Genomic DNA, 14010 nt, shown 5'->3' with positions numbered 1-14010 from the left:
GTTTCACTACAGGTGGTCTGTAATTGTCAGTAACATTGTAGTTGATGCTGAATCTAGTTTCTGCTTTTTGGCCTCTCTTTCCAGACTTTACTTCGGGTAGTCCTCTCCCCCAAAGAAGCCAAACGACTCCAACTGGCAGAAATACCAGAATATGTGGACTAGCTAATTGAGGTACTTAAAGAGAGACTCCAACTTGAGAACGATTTCACACTCCAATTTGAAGATTCTGATTTTGGAAATGCTTTATGCCTGTTGACCACAATGTCTGAATTGCCAGAGGGATGTGCAGTCCTACATATTATATGGAACTCTTCCCTCCCTTCAACCCCTTGTAACCCATCTGACCATTCCATTAGTGGATCAGTCTCCTCCTTGGACACAGCCAGTGTTCATTCAGATGATTTTAGGCCTAGCAGCTCTCTCCAGACTCAGGGTAGTTCTAGCGATTCTGTCAAGAGCAGATTAAGACAGGACATTAAATGGCCCTCTCCATTCCCCATCCCAAAGCTCTCATATGATGTTGAGCTAAAATTGCTTAAAGGAAATGAGATCTATGAAAAGACAAAAAAGGCGCTTGAGGTAACAAGAAATGTCAAAACTGAAATTTTGGATAAACTTGCACAGGCCATTTTTGAACTCCGAGCTGGCTACCCTGAGAAAGATGAAGTAGCCTCAGTTGCATCTGCTCTGGTTCTCAAGTATCCATGCCCGAGGGACAAAGACAGCATAACGTGCTGTGATGCCAGGCTAACGAGTCTCAGGTACAAGATTGGAAACTTCAGGGCAAAACTGCGTGATGCAGGCTGCAATGAGGTAGATGTGAACAGGAAAAGGCGATGAGGAGATGGGGAAAATGGCCCATTCACTCTCAAAAAGGCCAAATGGGGAGTAGTCAACCATGTCCCAGACTACCCAGACCACCATGATGATAGTTCACGTGAGTGGCTTGCTCTGGTTGAAGAATTTAAAAAAATAAAAGGAATATGGCAGAGAGAATGCAGAACATAGAGTTGACCTTTTCCCTACGACGTAAGGAAATTGTGGAGATGCAGCCTATGGTGTCAGAGATCCAGGAGAGATGGCCTGCGCTGTTTTCTCTGGAGGAGGTAAGGCTTTCCTCATGCTTTTACTTGCATTTAAATGCTCGTTGTATAGTGTGTAAACTGGGTGGCGCAGTGGTGCAGTGGTTAGCACTGTTGCCTCATACCTCTGGAGTTTGTATGTTCTCTGTGTTGTCATTCGGTTTCCTCTGGGTACTCCGGTTTCCCTCTACAGTCCAAAAACATGCTGAGGCTGATTGGAGTTACCAAATTGTCTGTGTGCATGTGTGAGTGAATGGTGTGTGAGTGTGCCCTGCGATGGGTTGGAGCCCCATCCTGGGTTGTTCCTGCCTTGTGCGCATAGCCTCTAGGCCAGGGGTCTCCAACTCCGGTCCTGGAGAGCTACTATCCAGTAGGTTTTCTATCCTACCTGGCTACTGATGAGCCACACCTGTTCCTGGTATTTACCTGACAACTGGTGTGGTTCATCAGAAGCCAGGTAGGATAGAAAACCTACTGGATAGTAGCTCTCCAGGACTGGATTTGGAGACCCCTGCTCTAGGATAAGCTCCAGCCCACCCCATGACCCTGAATAAGGTTACAGAAACTGGATGGATGTATATACATTAGGGATGCTCCTTTTGACCGTTTAACCGTTAACCGAAATAATTAATTCTGACCGAATATTACTATCAGTTAAACGGTTTAAAATGTTTTTATATATATTTAAATTATTAGTAGTAGTATGAAGTTTTGTGGCATCTCAGCTGAAGATTGCTTTTCACGTTCTAAATACACTGGGTTTGAATCGGCGACTGTGATTACAGGCACACAGGCTTAGCCCACTGAGCCATGAACACAGGTACGAGCTTTGCTGCTGAAAATGGAAACATTGGCGCAAAGCTTCAGCGGCAGAGACGTATCCGTGTGCTATATTGTAGCCGATCGGTGTAAACACTACCCAGACATGTGCTCTTGTTTTATTTCGGTTACAATGGGCGTATTCACATATTTCTTTATCCAATACTAACTGTCGGATTATCATGTTGTTATCATGCGAATAGCGCAATTTGCAAGTGGGAAGGCGATCAGAGCTGCTTCGAGACGCAGACGCTTAAGTCAGTCACTCTTGTTCTTTCTATTCGTATCACGAAGCTATAAAAATATATTTAGTTTCTACCTATATATATATTTGAAAAGTAGACCGTCCAAGGTTTCTGAGGGTGTTTTTTAAATGTGTATATGATAAAACCTCGCAGAGTTATTTAAATGGTTTGGCGAAATTTCTGTCAGATCCCGCCGGCGGGACCGCCGACCCCAGAGGAATTTAATATTCTAATCTAATCAGTTAACGGTTAATGTTCGGTTAACGAACGGCGGTTGTCGGTTGGGAAAATTAATCGAAATGAGCATCCCTAATATACATAAGTGTGTGAACTTCTCAATCTTTCTTGGTAAGGGACCAGGTACTCTCTGGGAATAGTTGACCGAGTGAATAATCTTAACAACACAACAGCAAATAAATTGATCTGCAGTTTACCTGTACAACACATTCACCTATATGTGTGATCAAATCAGATTTGTTGTAATAGCGACAAATGTTAACATTACAGCACAAAACAAACTAATGGCTTAACGTTACCACAATGTAACAAAATTAAGATGAATAACAAGCAAGTGATTTATATTTGTACTTACTTGAGAATGCAACAAAATATTTATTCCACACATTTTACTCATAAGTTCTTGTATCAAGCCGGAAATTATAGAAATCATAACACAATTACAAGACTTCAGGCTTTTAGTCACCTTCATTTGCTTCATTCACTAACAAACTCTGAAGAATAAGTTAATTCATGATATCCTCATAATAGCAGACAACTCACAGTCATCAAAGTGTTTCACTTTCAATGTGTTCACGTACAATAATATCAGATTTTTAAAATATCTTTTTGCTTGCATCTGGCAGTAGCTGATTCACATATGCAGAGTACTTCATATTACAACTAACAAGTGCACCAAGATGGCGACAGGAGGCGGAATGAGGCAACTGTACGATAAATTGCAACACTCCTATAAGGACCTATGGATCATGGATGCTATAGCACCACCTATAGCCAAATGGTGTCTCTTTTCTGGCCTGAGTAGCAGAAGGAATGCTGCACCATTATTGTACGCCAAACTTTATTTGGATTGGATAAATGGTCTATAGGACAGGTTCAAAAAAGTATGTTTTGCACATTTTGCTAATAAGTTAAAGATATAAGGGGCTGAGCTAGATTATCTTATTAGCATATATCACTGTCTGAGGCCAAGGAATATGGAAAATAAAGAATTGGCTTTCTATGACTCACAGTTCAGAAAATATGGAGCAAAATGTCAAGCACTATAGCGCCACCATTAGGCTGACCAGTGTCTCTTTGCACCATACAACCAAATTTCATGATTCTCTGTCATGTATAAGGGTAATTATTGCCTGCCAAATTTGACTGGCTGTTGTCAGCCATGTTTGATATGTCGATAAACTTTAAATCCCTCAGAATGTTATTTGAACCCAGGTAATTACTTTTCCAGTTTCTAGGTACCACAGCTGTAGATAAGGATTCTACAGTGAATACCTGTGTAAAACAACTCTCCTGCAGATTAGTGATTTCAGCTTTTAGAGCTCTTTTGGACTTCAAATATTTGAAGAAACTTTTAATGTCATCCTTAGCCTCCAATGCAGTCTTCCTTTCTACATTTCTCTTAGCGAGTCTGTTATTTTTTAACTCAACCTGTAGACTTAGATACTCCTGCTTTATTTTGAAATCCTTAGTTAATTTCCATTTGTGGAACAGAGACCTTTTCCTCCTGACTTTATTCTTAATTTCCGTAGTAAACCACCTTGGCTGCAGTGTCCTAGATTCAGTTTAGCTAGAAACAGGTTAATGTTATGTTAATGGTGTGGGGGTGTATTTTAAGTCCTCTTGCACTTGCAACAATGTGCTTTTAAAACAATTCCCATGCCTATTCAACAGAATTGCTATTTAACTCCATTCAGTTTACAGTTTCTGGTTTCAGTCTCATACCATTAAAGTTAGCCTTCCTAACATTGTATATTTTTGTTTTGGACTTTGCTCTTCAGACACTAGAATTAACCTCAAATTTAACCATGTTATGATCACCAAAAAGGACCTTACAGCTTTTTCTTGTTTTATGTTGAAGCTTTGCTGGCTCAGTTCTGACTAATCTTGAAGCTTAGAGAGCTGTGGTCCTGATATCCCCCCCCCCCCGATATGTGGTTTTATAGCATGTTGGCGTCAAGTCAGAGAGAAATTGTTGGAGATGTATAGGACACATCTCCTGAGTGGCATATATGTTAATGGTGTGGGGGTGTATTTGATTGCCAGTCCTGCCCTTGGATGATTAATATATGTGGAAAGGTGTTAGGACAGTTGTGATACCCTTTTCTGTACAGCTCCTGGTACTGTCCACTCCCCTGTAGACCAATGGTGCTGGATGTATATTTGCATAGCATGACACAGTACTGTTTTTGACTTAACGGGTTTTTTTTTTAAATACACCAAGATGGCAATGAATAGGGCAAGAGAACAAAAACCACAGAGATGGTTTTTGTGTGCTTGTGTGAGATGGTGTAACTGGAGAAGGTATCGCTATGGAAAACCAATTGTTCTGTTTCTCCTCTTTAGGAAAAACATCCAGACCATATATACCTCTACAATTGAAATTCCTTCAGAATACAAGAACTTCACTACTCAGACCAATTAGCATGCATCAGCACAGGCAATCCAGAACAGCTAATAATAAAATGTGGTAAAGACTAATATCAGTGCCATACCACCCTCGATCGTGGCGGGTTTCTAAAAATGAGGCTTAATGAAAATCTGAATATTAAATGAGCAAAGTGATTTTATTTGTTCTTCTATCCCAAGCTGTGGTCTAAAAGCAATAAGGTCGCCACCCATTATACCTGCTTTAGTGGAAATACACTCCTTCAACCATTAAGATAGCTCTCACCTTTTCTCAGCCCTGCTAAATAATTAAGTTATGCAGTCTAACAAAGTCTAGCTTCATAATCTGTGTTTGGTGACTGGTGCTATACATTTCACTCACTTTTATACTACAAGCAGTTCTCAGGTGAGCTTGACTGGTTCTTTTTTACCCTGATTGAGATTATTGTTTACATTTATAATGACAGTTTTTCAATGTTCCTCGACCTACATGAACACAGTTTTTTGGTTATCAGAAGCTAAACTGGACAAAACTTGCATAAAAAGAGAAAAGGCTATGCTGGTCTAAGTCTTTCTTATTATGGTGGGCTAGTAGCAGCAGCTGAATGCCTAAAAGAGTTCAAATGAAAGTACATTAAAATGGGGCAGATATGGACCACCCATTTTGTACTTGTGTGCCACCCATATGGGCTTGCAATTTGGAAGAGATGGAGACACATTGTCTTGACACTGTAAATTGTTGTAAATTGAACACTATAAGAGTTAATAAATATTAACACTATAAAAACAACACTCACTGCACACTGTAAAATGTTAAAGGTAACACTGGATGGTGTGGACCCATATAAACACAATGCAGTGTTAAATTAACACTGGCACATTTGCTGTGTGTATTTTCTGAAATTGAATATATATTTTCTGAAATTAAAAATTTTTCCTCAGACAGTCATATATACACTCAGCTAAAGGATTATTAGGAACACCATACTAATACGGTGTTTCACCCCCTTTCGCCTTCAGAACTGCCTTAATTCTACGTGGCATTGATTCAACAAGGTGCTGAAAGCATTCTTTAGAAATGTTGGCCCATATTGATAGGATAGCATCTTGCAGTTGATGGAGATTTGTGGGATGCACATCCAGGGCACGAAGCTCCCGTTCCACCACATCCCAAAGATGCTCTATTGGGTTGAGATCTGGTGACTGTGGGGGCCATTTTAGTACAGTGAACTCATTGTCATGTTCAAGAAACCAATTTGAAATGATTCGAGCTTTGTGACATGGTGCATTATCCTGCTGGAAGTAGCCATCAGAGGATGGGTACATGGTGGTCATAAAGGGATGGACATGGTCAGAAACAATGCTCAGGTAGGCCGTGGCATTTAAACGATGCCCAATTGGCACTAAGGGGCCTAAAGTGTGCCAAGAAAACATCCCCCACACCATTACACCACCACCAGCCTGCACAGTGGTAACAAGGCATGATGGATCCATGTTCTCATTCTGTTTACGCCAAATTCTGACTCTACCATTTGAATGTCTCAACAGAAATCGAGACTCATCAGACCAGGCAACATTTTTCCAGTCTTCAACTGTCCAATTTTGGTGAGCTTTTTGCATTGAATTTGTATTTTGAATTGTAGCCTCTTTTTCCTATTTGTAGTGGAGATAAGTGGTACCCGGTGGGGTCTTCTGCTGTTGTAGCCCATCCGCCTCAAGGTTGTGCGTGTTGTGGCTTCACAAATGCTTTGCTGCATACCTCTGTTGTAACGAGTGGTTATTTCAGTCAAAGTTGCTCTTCTATCAGCTTGAATCAGTCGGCCCATTCTCCTTTGACCTCTAGCATCAACAAGGCATTTTCGCCCACAGGACTGCCGCATACTGGATGTTTTTCCCTTTGTACACCATTCTTTGTAAACCCTAGAAATGGTTGTGTGTGAAAATCCCAGTAACTGAGCAGATTGTGAAATACTCAGACCGGCCCGTCTGGCACCAACAACCATGCCACGCTCAAAATTGCTTAAATCACCTTTCTTTCCCATTCTGACATTCAGTTTAGAGTTCAGGAGATTGTCTTGACCAGGACCACACCCCTAAATGCATTGAAGCAACTGCCATGTGATTGGTTGATTAGATAATTGCATTAATGAGAAATTGAACAGGTGTTCCTAATAATCCTTTAGGTGAGTGTATATATATATATCCTCCTGAGACCCCACCCATTCATTTATGTCCATTGTAGTGGACATGTTGTTTTTGCGTCTATCTTTTCACTGATGTAAGGAAACATATTTATTACTGTTGTACACTAAAGAGGACATGCTGTGAAATTAAAAATAAAATTGAAAAAATCTAAATTGTAAGATGTCTTATTTCCTCCAATGACAAATAACCAATAATTGAAGGACACTTTTTCCCTTGGGTCTCAGGAGGAGTATTTGCAGCGACCGTCCAGTGCAGCCATGTATTTTTTGACTTGGCCACTAGCACGCCTCATACAGCAAGTCAATCTGCAACTGACTTTTTCCAACCAATTTATTTAATTATTTAATTGAGCTGGTGTTGAAATTTAACAAAATCATGGAACAGTTGAGGTGCCACTGAGGAGAGGTTTGGGAAATGAAGCCGTGTTCATCTAGCCATCCAACTAGATATCAGTAACTTTTTAGAAAACAGAAGAAATTGTTACTAGTTTTTATTGTTACTCTTAATTTGCATATGTTCTAATGTAAAATTTTTGTTCTAAGCCAAAGTGTCACGCCCACGTCTGTCACGCCCACATCTGTCACGCCCACAGGGGCGGATCAGACAGGTGCGGGGCATCAGGGACTGATTACCTCCTCAATATAAGGAGAGTACCTCACACAAACAAACCGCGAAGTATTGCGCTATGTACAGCCTTACTGAGCGTTATTCTGTCCTGTCTCCCTTTAATCCCGTCCCTTGCCTGTCTGCCTGTTGTACAATCCTTACCTCTCATTCCTTGCCTCCTCAGTTCAGCTCCCGTCCTTGACCCGCCTGTCCTGCTGAGCCCGGCTTCCCCTGTTGTCCAGCCCGCCTGTTCCCCCGTCCTGTGTGTGCCTGTTGGACTGACTCCCCGGCTTTCGACCCCTGCTCCTGTTTTACGACCACGATTTCCGCTCGCCGTCTCTGGACTTGTTAGCCTGATTAAAGCTCTGTTTCCCCGTACTTCTGGATCCGTGTCTCCCTTATCTACCCGGTGTGACACAAAGTACATTTGCTACCCAGATAAACAGGTTTAAACATTTCTTTGGACTGCCAAAGACTTTTGCACAGTACTGTGTGTATATATATACATATATATTCTGCCCTCTCGGACAATACATGACAAGTCCTGGGGACTGATGTCCACATGTAACTTCCATGGACTTTTATACAGAGATTGCACAGCAGATGTTCTTTATTATTCCAGGTTAATGGTTTTATTCAATAATATTTAGAAATTATTCTTCAATTTTATATATTTTTGTAAAGGACAATTTCTGCCCTTTAAGACAATGCAACACAAGCCCTGGAGATGGATTTCCATATGCCATTCCATTTTACATTCAAGTTCATAAGTGTCATGTAAAAATGAGTCCCCAGGATGAATATATCATTTTAAAGGGCAGAATTTTGTCTTTAAGAAATTATATAACAAAAAAGACAATAGTATTATATTGTCACAAAATTATTGAATTTCATTTTTCACAACAGTGACAAAAATGGATGAGGCTTAGTTCAAACAGTGTCAGTCCCCAATTATGGCAGACAGGTCAGAAACATAATGCTGCTCCACACAGCACTTGAACTGCATGTATTAACTAATAGGTAGTACAGACTATTACACAGCTGATATCTAGCTTCACATTTTAAACTCTGAATGGTGTTTGTACAGCTTAAACTGTAAAAGTAGCATGACAAAGTGGGAATAATAAAAAAGCAATCACAAATATTCAATTCAGTCCAATTTTATTTATATAGTACTTTTTACAACGGATGTTGTCACAAAGCAGCTTTACATGTTACTGGCTCCAAGCCCCTAAAGAACAAGCCCAAGGCGACAGTGTCAAGGAAAAACTCCCCAAGCTGAAAATAGGAAGAAACCTTGAGAGGATCCAAGACTCAGAAGGGGGCCCCATCCTCCTCTGGGCGACACCGGAAGAGTTCATGCAGTTTAAACAATCCAAAAGCGTGTGTCTAGATAAGGTTTAGAGAGTCTCTAATGGATCCTGCAAAAAGGCCTCCGCAGGGTCCACCTATCATAAAGTCAGATTTTTCCAATGGTGAGCCATTGGGTCTCTATGAGGTGTTGGTCCAAGTACAGGCGAACAGCGGCATTCTGTCATGTCCATTATGGAGTCCAGTAGGAGGAGGGTCCCACAGGAATCTGGCGGCACAGGGTCTCCATAGTGCTGGATCCTGTAGCCACAGGCATCTTAGGCAGAACATCTAGGTCCTTCGCTGGCTCCATGAAGTGCACATGCAGCTCGGCAGAGTGGATTAGTCACACGTATGATGCTCTGAAGAGTGAAGGGTTTATACAAGTATAATGTTAAAAGACGGAAGTCCTACGGACCTCGATATAACAACTTACCTACGAAGGTGAATTGGAAGGTAGCACAGACATTTCTTAAGTGGGAATCCAGAGATAATCCAGCGTCAGTGTGAATGCAGATGTGGACATCCAGAGACGACAGCGCCCCTTTTCCCCACTAGTTGTGTATGGAGCTCGACAGGAGGAATGGAGATGTAGAGAAAGGGGTTAGTCACACACATAATATACTGCAAAATAAAGAGTAAACACAAGTGCCATGAAGCAGAATCGAGCTCCAGCAGGCCTCAGTTTACAGTAAAGGAATTGTAAGGCAGACATGCTAACAAAGCAGTTTTACATATTACCAATTCCAAACCATTAATGGGCAACCTTAGAGTAACAATGGCTAGAAAAAAAAACCTTAGCTATAACTAGGAATAAAACATTGTGAAAAGCATGAATATGTTCTCCCCTTGCAGAGTCAGATCACGCATTTGAAGTGTTCCCAAGTGTTTGTGTGTTTTAGGTTCCTGTTAGTGAACGCTCTTCTGCCATTCTATCTGACATCAAATAGAAAGTCCACTGTGTCTCTGCAATGTCCAGGTCCAGGTAGTTATAGCCATTTTATGCAGCGGTATGGAGTCCAGTAGGTCTCAGCAGGGCCTCTGCAGACCTGGATCGTAGAACCACAGAAAGGCAGGCCATCTGCCGAATGCAGCTTAGCAAAGAGAAATAAGAATGGGTCAGCAAAATACAGAACATAGAATGTACTGCAAAATACAAGGTGAACCCAACAGTCATAATGCAGTGCAGGAGCCACTTCAGCTACCACCAATGTGCAGCACCCACCTTGCTGATCAACACAGTCATTCTGCAGCAGTTACACTCACTATACATTAGCTAAAGTGGTAAAGAATTCACAGATTAGTGATTAGGAGGCAAATCTGAAATGGTCATGGTGACAGTTGTAGCAGGACATACACTGTAAAAAAAAAAATCCATCAAAAAACGAAAAATGTACTGGCAGAAAATTCACAATTTTCCACAGTTTGTTGTTCCAAGGAATATAACAGTATGTTGATGGGCCCTTGAGTCATGAAAAATAATGAATGTAGTGAAATACTATATTTTCTAAATACTTTGTGTAGTTTTGTGAACAACATAAATTATTAAAGAAACAAATCTACATTGGCAGAATGAAGAATTAAAAATGAAAATAAACTATTATTTAACAAATATTACTTGGAACAACAAACTTTGGAAAGTTGTGATTTTACAATATTTTCCATTAGATACTTGAAGAAAGAATCTGTTAATGGAAAATGTGCCAGTAATTTTCTACCAGTACATTTTCCATTTTTTGACGGATTTTATTTATTTATTGTTTACAATGTATCTTAGCCATTCCCATCCAACCTTATCCTATTCTATCTTATATTATGTTAGCTGTTCCAAACATACTTCATCTATTCTATTAAATCGTAGCCGTTCCATTCTTACCTCATCCTATTCTATCTTATCTTAGCCGTTCCAATCTTACCGTATTCTGTTTTATCTTATCTTAGCCATTCCAATCACACCTTATCCTATTCTATCTTATCTTAGCCATTTCTATCCTACCTACTGCTATTCTATCTTAACTTACCCATTCCTATCCTACCTTATCCTATTCTATCTTACCATTACTATCCTACCCCTTGCTATTCTATCTTATCGTAGCCATTCCTATCTTACCTAATCCAATTATATCTTACCTTATCCTATTCCATCTTACCTTACCCATTCCTATCCTACCCTGTCCTAATCTATCTTTCCTTAGCCATATCTAAACTACCTTATGCTATTGTATCATTCCTTAGCCATTCAACAACAACAAATAAGAAATGTATTTTTGTTTAGCGCATTATTACAACATTACATCGTCTCAAAGCGCTTTACAGCATCCCTACCCAAAGACCCCAGTGAGTAAGCCATAGGCGACACTATTCCACCTTATCCAATTCTATCTTACCTTACCCATTCCTATCCTACCTCATCCTATTCTATCTTACCTTAGCCATTACTATCCTACCTCATCCTATTCTATCTTATCTTAGACATTCCTATCCTACTTTATCCTATTGTATCTTACCTTAGCCATTCCAATCTTACCTTATCCAATTCTATCTTACCTCAACCATTCCTATCCTACCTTATCCTATTCCATCTTACCTGAGCCATTCCTATCCTACTTTTTCCTATTCTATCGTATCTTAGCCATTCCTATCCTACCTTCTGCTATTCTACCTTACCCATTCCTATCATACCTTATCCTATTCTCTTAACTTAGCCATTCCTATCCTACCTTATCCTATTGTATCTTATCTTAGCCATTCCTATCCTACCTTATGCTTTTCTATATTATCTAACCCATTCCTATCATTCCTTATGCTATTCTATCTTAGCCGTTCCTATCCTACCTCATCCTATTCTATCTTACCTTAGACATTCCTATCCTACCTTATCCTATTCTATCTTAACTTAGCCACTGCTATCCTACCTTATGCTATTCTGCCTTACCCATTCCTATCCTAATTTATCCAATTGTATCTTACCTTACGCATTCCTATCCTACCCTGTCCTAATCTATCTTTCCTTAGCCATATCTAAACTACCTTATGCTATTGTATCATTCCTTAGCCATTCAACAACAACAAATAAGAAATTTATTTTTGTTTAGCGCATTATCACAACATTTCATCGTCTCAAAGCGCTTTACAGCATCCCTACCCAAAAACCCCAGTGAGTAAGCCATAGGCGAAACTATCCTACCTTATCCAATTCTATCTTACCTCACCCATTCCTATCTTACCTTATCCAATTCTATCTTACCTTAGCCATTCCAATCCAACCTTATCCATTTCAATCCTGCCCTTTGCTATTCTATCTTGTCGTAGCCATTCCTATCTTACCTAATCCAATTATATCTAACCTTATCCTATTGTATCTTACCTCACCCATTCCTATCCTACCAAATGCTATTCTATCTTACCTTAGCCAGTCTTATCCTACCTTATCCTATTATATCTTATCTTAGCCATTCCTATCCTACCTTATGCTTTTCTATATTATCTAACCCATTCCAATCATTCCTTATGCTATTCTATCTTAGCCGTTCCATTCCTACCTTATCCTATTCTATCTTAACTTAGCCACTGCTATCCTACCTTATGCTATTCTGCCTTACCCTTTCCTATCCTACCTTATCCTATTGTATCTTACCTTAGCCATTGCTATCCTACCTAATGCTATTCTACCTTACCCATTCCTATCCTACCCTGTCCTAATCTATCTTACCTTACCCATTTCTAAACTACCTTATGCTATTGTATCATACCTTAGCCATTGAACAACAACAAATAAGATATTTATTTTTGTTTAGCGCATTATCACGACATTACATCGTCTCAAAGCGCTTTACAGCATCCTTACCCAAAGACCCCAGTGAGTAAGCCATAGGCGACACTATCCTACCTTATCCAAATCTATCTTACCTCACCCATTCCTATCCTACCTTATCCTATTCTAGCTTACCTTACCCATTCCTATCCTATCTTATCCTATTCTATCTTACCTGAGCCATTCCTATCCTACCTTATGCTATTCTACTTTACCCATTCCTATCATGCCTTAACCTATTCTCTTAACTTACCCATTCCTATCCTACCTCATCCTATTCTATCTTATCTTAGCCGTTCCATTCCTACCTTATCCTATTCTATCTTAACTTAGCCACTGCTATCCTACCTTATGCTATTCTGCCTTACCCATTCCTATCCAACCTTATCCTATTGTATCTTACCTTAGGCATTGCTATCCTACCTAATGCTATTCTACCTTACCCATTCCTATCCTTCCCTGTCCTAATCTATCTTTCCTTAGCCATTTCTAAACTACCTTATGCTATTGTATCATACCTTAGCCATTCAACAACAACAAATAAGAATTTTTTTTTTTAGCGCATTATCACAACATTACATCGTCTCAAAGCGCTTTACAGCATCCCTACCCAAAGACCCCAGTGAGTAAGCCGTAGGCGACACTATCCTACCTTATCCAATTCTATCTTACCTTACCCATTCCTATCCTACCTTATCCTATTCCATCTTACCTGAGCCATTCCTATCCTACCTTATCCTATTCTATCGAATCTTAGCCATTCCAATCCTACCTTCTGCTATTCTACCTTACCCATTCCTATCATACCTTATCCTATTCTCTTAACTTAGCCATTCCTATCCTACCTTATCCTATTGTATCTTATCTTAGCCATTCCTATCCTACCTTATGCTTTTCTATATTATCTAACCCATTCCTATCATTCCTTATGCTATTCTATCTTAGCCGTTCCTATCCTACCTCATCCTATTCTATCTTACCTTAGACATTCCTATCCTACCTTATCCTATTCTATCTTAACTTAGCCACTGCTATCCTACCTTATGCTATTCTGCCTTACCCATTCCTATCCTAATTTATCCAGTTGTATCTTACCTTACCCATTCCTATCCTACCCTGTCCTAATCTATCTTTCCTTAGCCATATCTAAACTACCTTATGCTATTGTATCATTCCTTAGCCATTCAACAACAACAAATAAGAAATTTATTTTTGTTTAGCGCATCATCACAACATTTCATCGTCTCAAAGCGCTTTACAGCAT

The 14010-nt window shown here is 39.9% G+C and overlaps 1 protein-coding gene and 1 long non-coding RNA gene across 6 annotated transcripts in view; one reads left to right on the top strand and one right to left on the bottom strand.

Moving 5' to 3' along the window:
* Positions 1-14010, top strand: part of LOC140581265 (uncharacterized) — a 65346-nt gene that overhangs the window by 21025 nt on the left and 30311 nt on the right. For 2 of the 5 annotated variants that reach the window (XM_072703417.1, XM_072703418.1), the window contains exon 5: positions 85-1106. The gene's annotated coding sequence lies outside the window, so the exon portion shown is untranslated. Of the gene's footprint in view, positions 1-84; positions 1107-3009; positions 9002-14010 lie in introns of those variants that run through there. The other 3 variants (XM_072703420.1, XM_072703421.1, XM_072703419.1) reach the window with 3 other exon arrangements.
* LOC140581276 (uncharacterized) lies at positions 8727-11664 on the bottom strand. The gene is made up of 2 exons (XR_011984329.1): positions 11500-11664; positions 8727-11459 (listed from the first exon to the last, which is right to left on the bottom strand). It is a non-coding gene; the product is annotated as an uncharacterized lncRNA (long non-coding RNA).

Source organism: Paramormyrops kingsleyae, chromosome 20 (assembly GCF_048594095.1).
Source record: "Paramormyrops kingsleyae isolate MSU_618 chromosome 20, PKINGS_0.4, whole genome shotgun sequence".
NCBI classification, from domain to species: domain Eukaryota; kingdom Metazoa; phylum Chordata; class Actinopteri; order Osteoglossiformes; family Mormyridae; genus Paramormyrops; species Paramormyrops kingsleyae.
The sequence above is the reverse complement of the archived record's forward strand: the minus strand, read 5'-3'. Positions and strand labels throughout refer to the sequence as shown.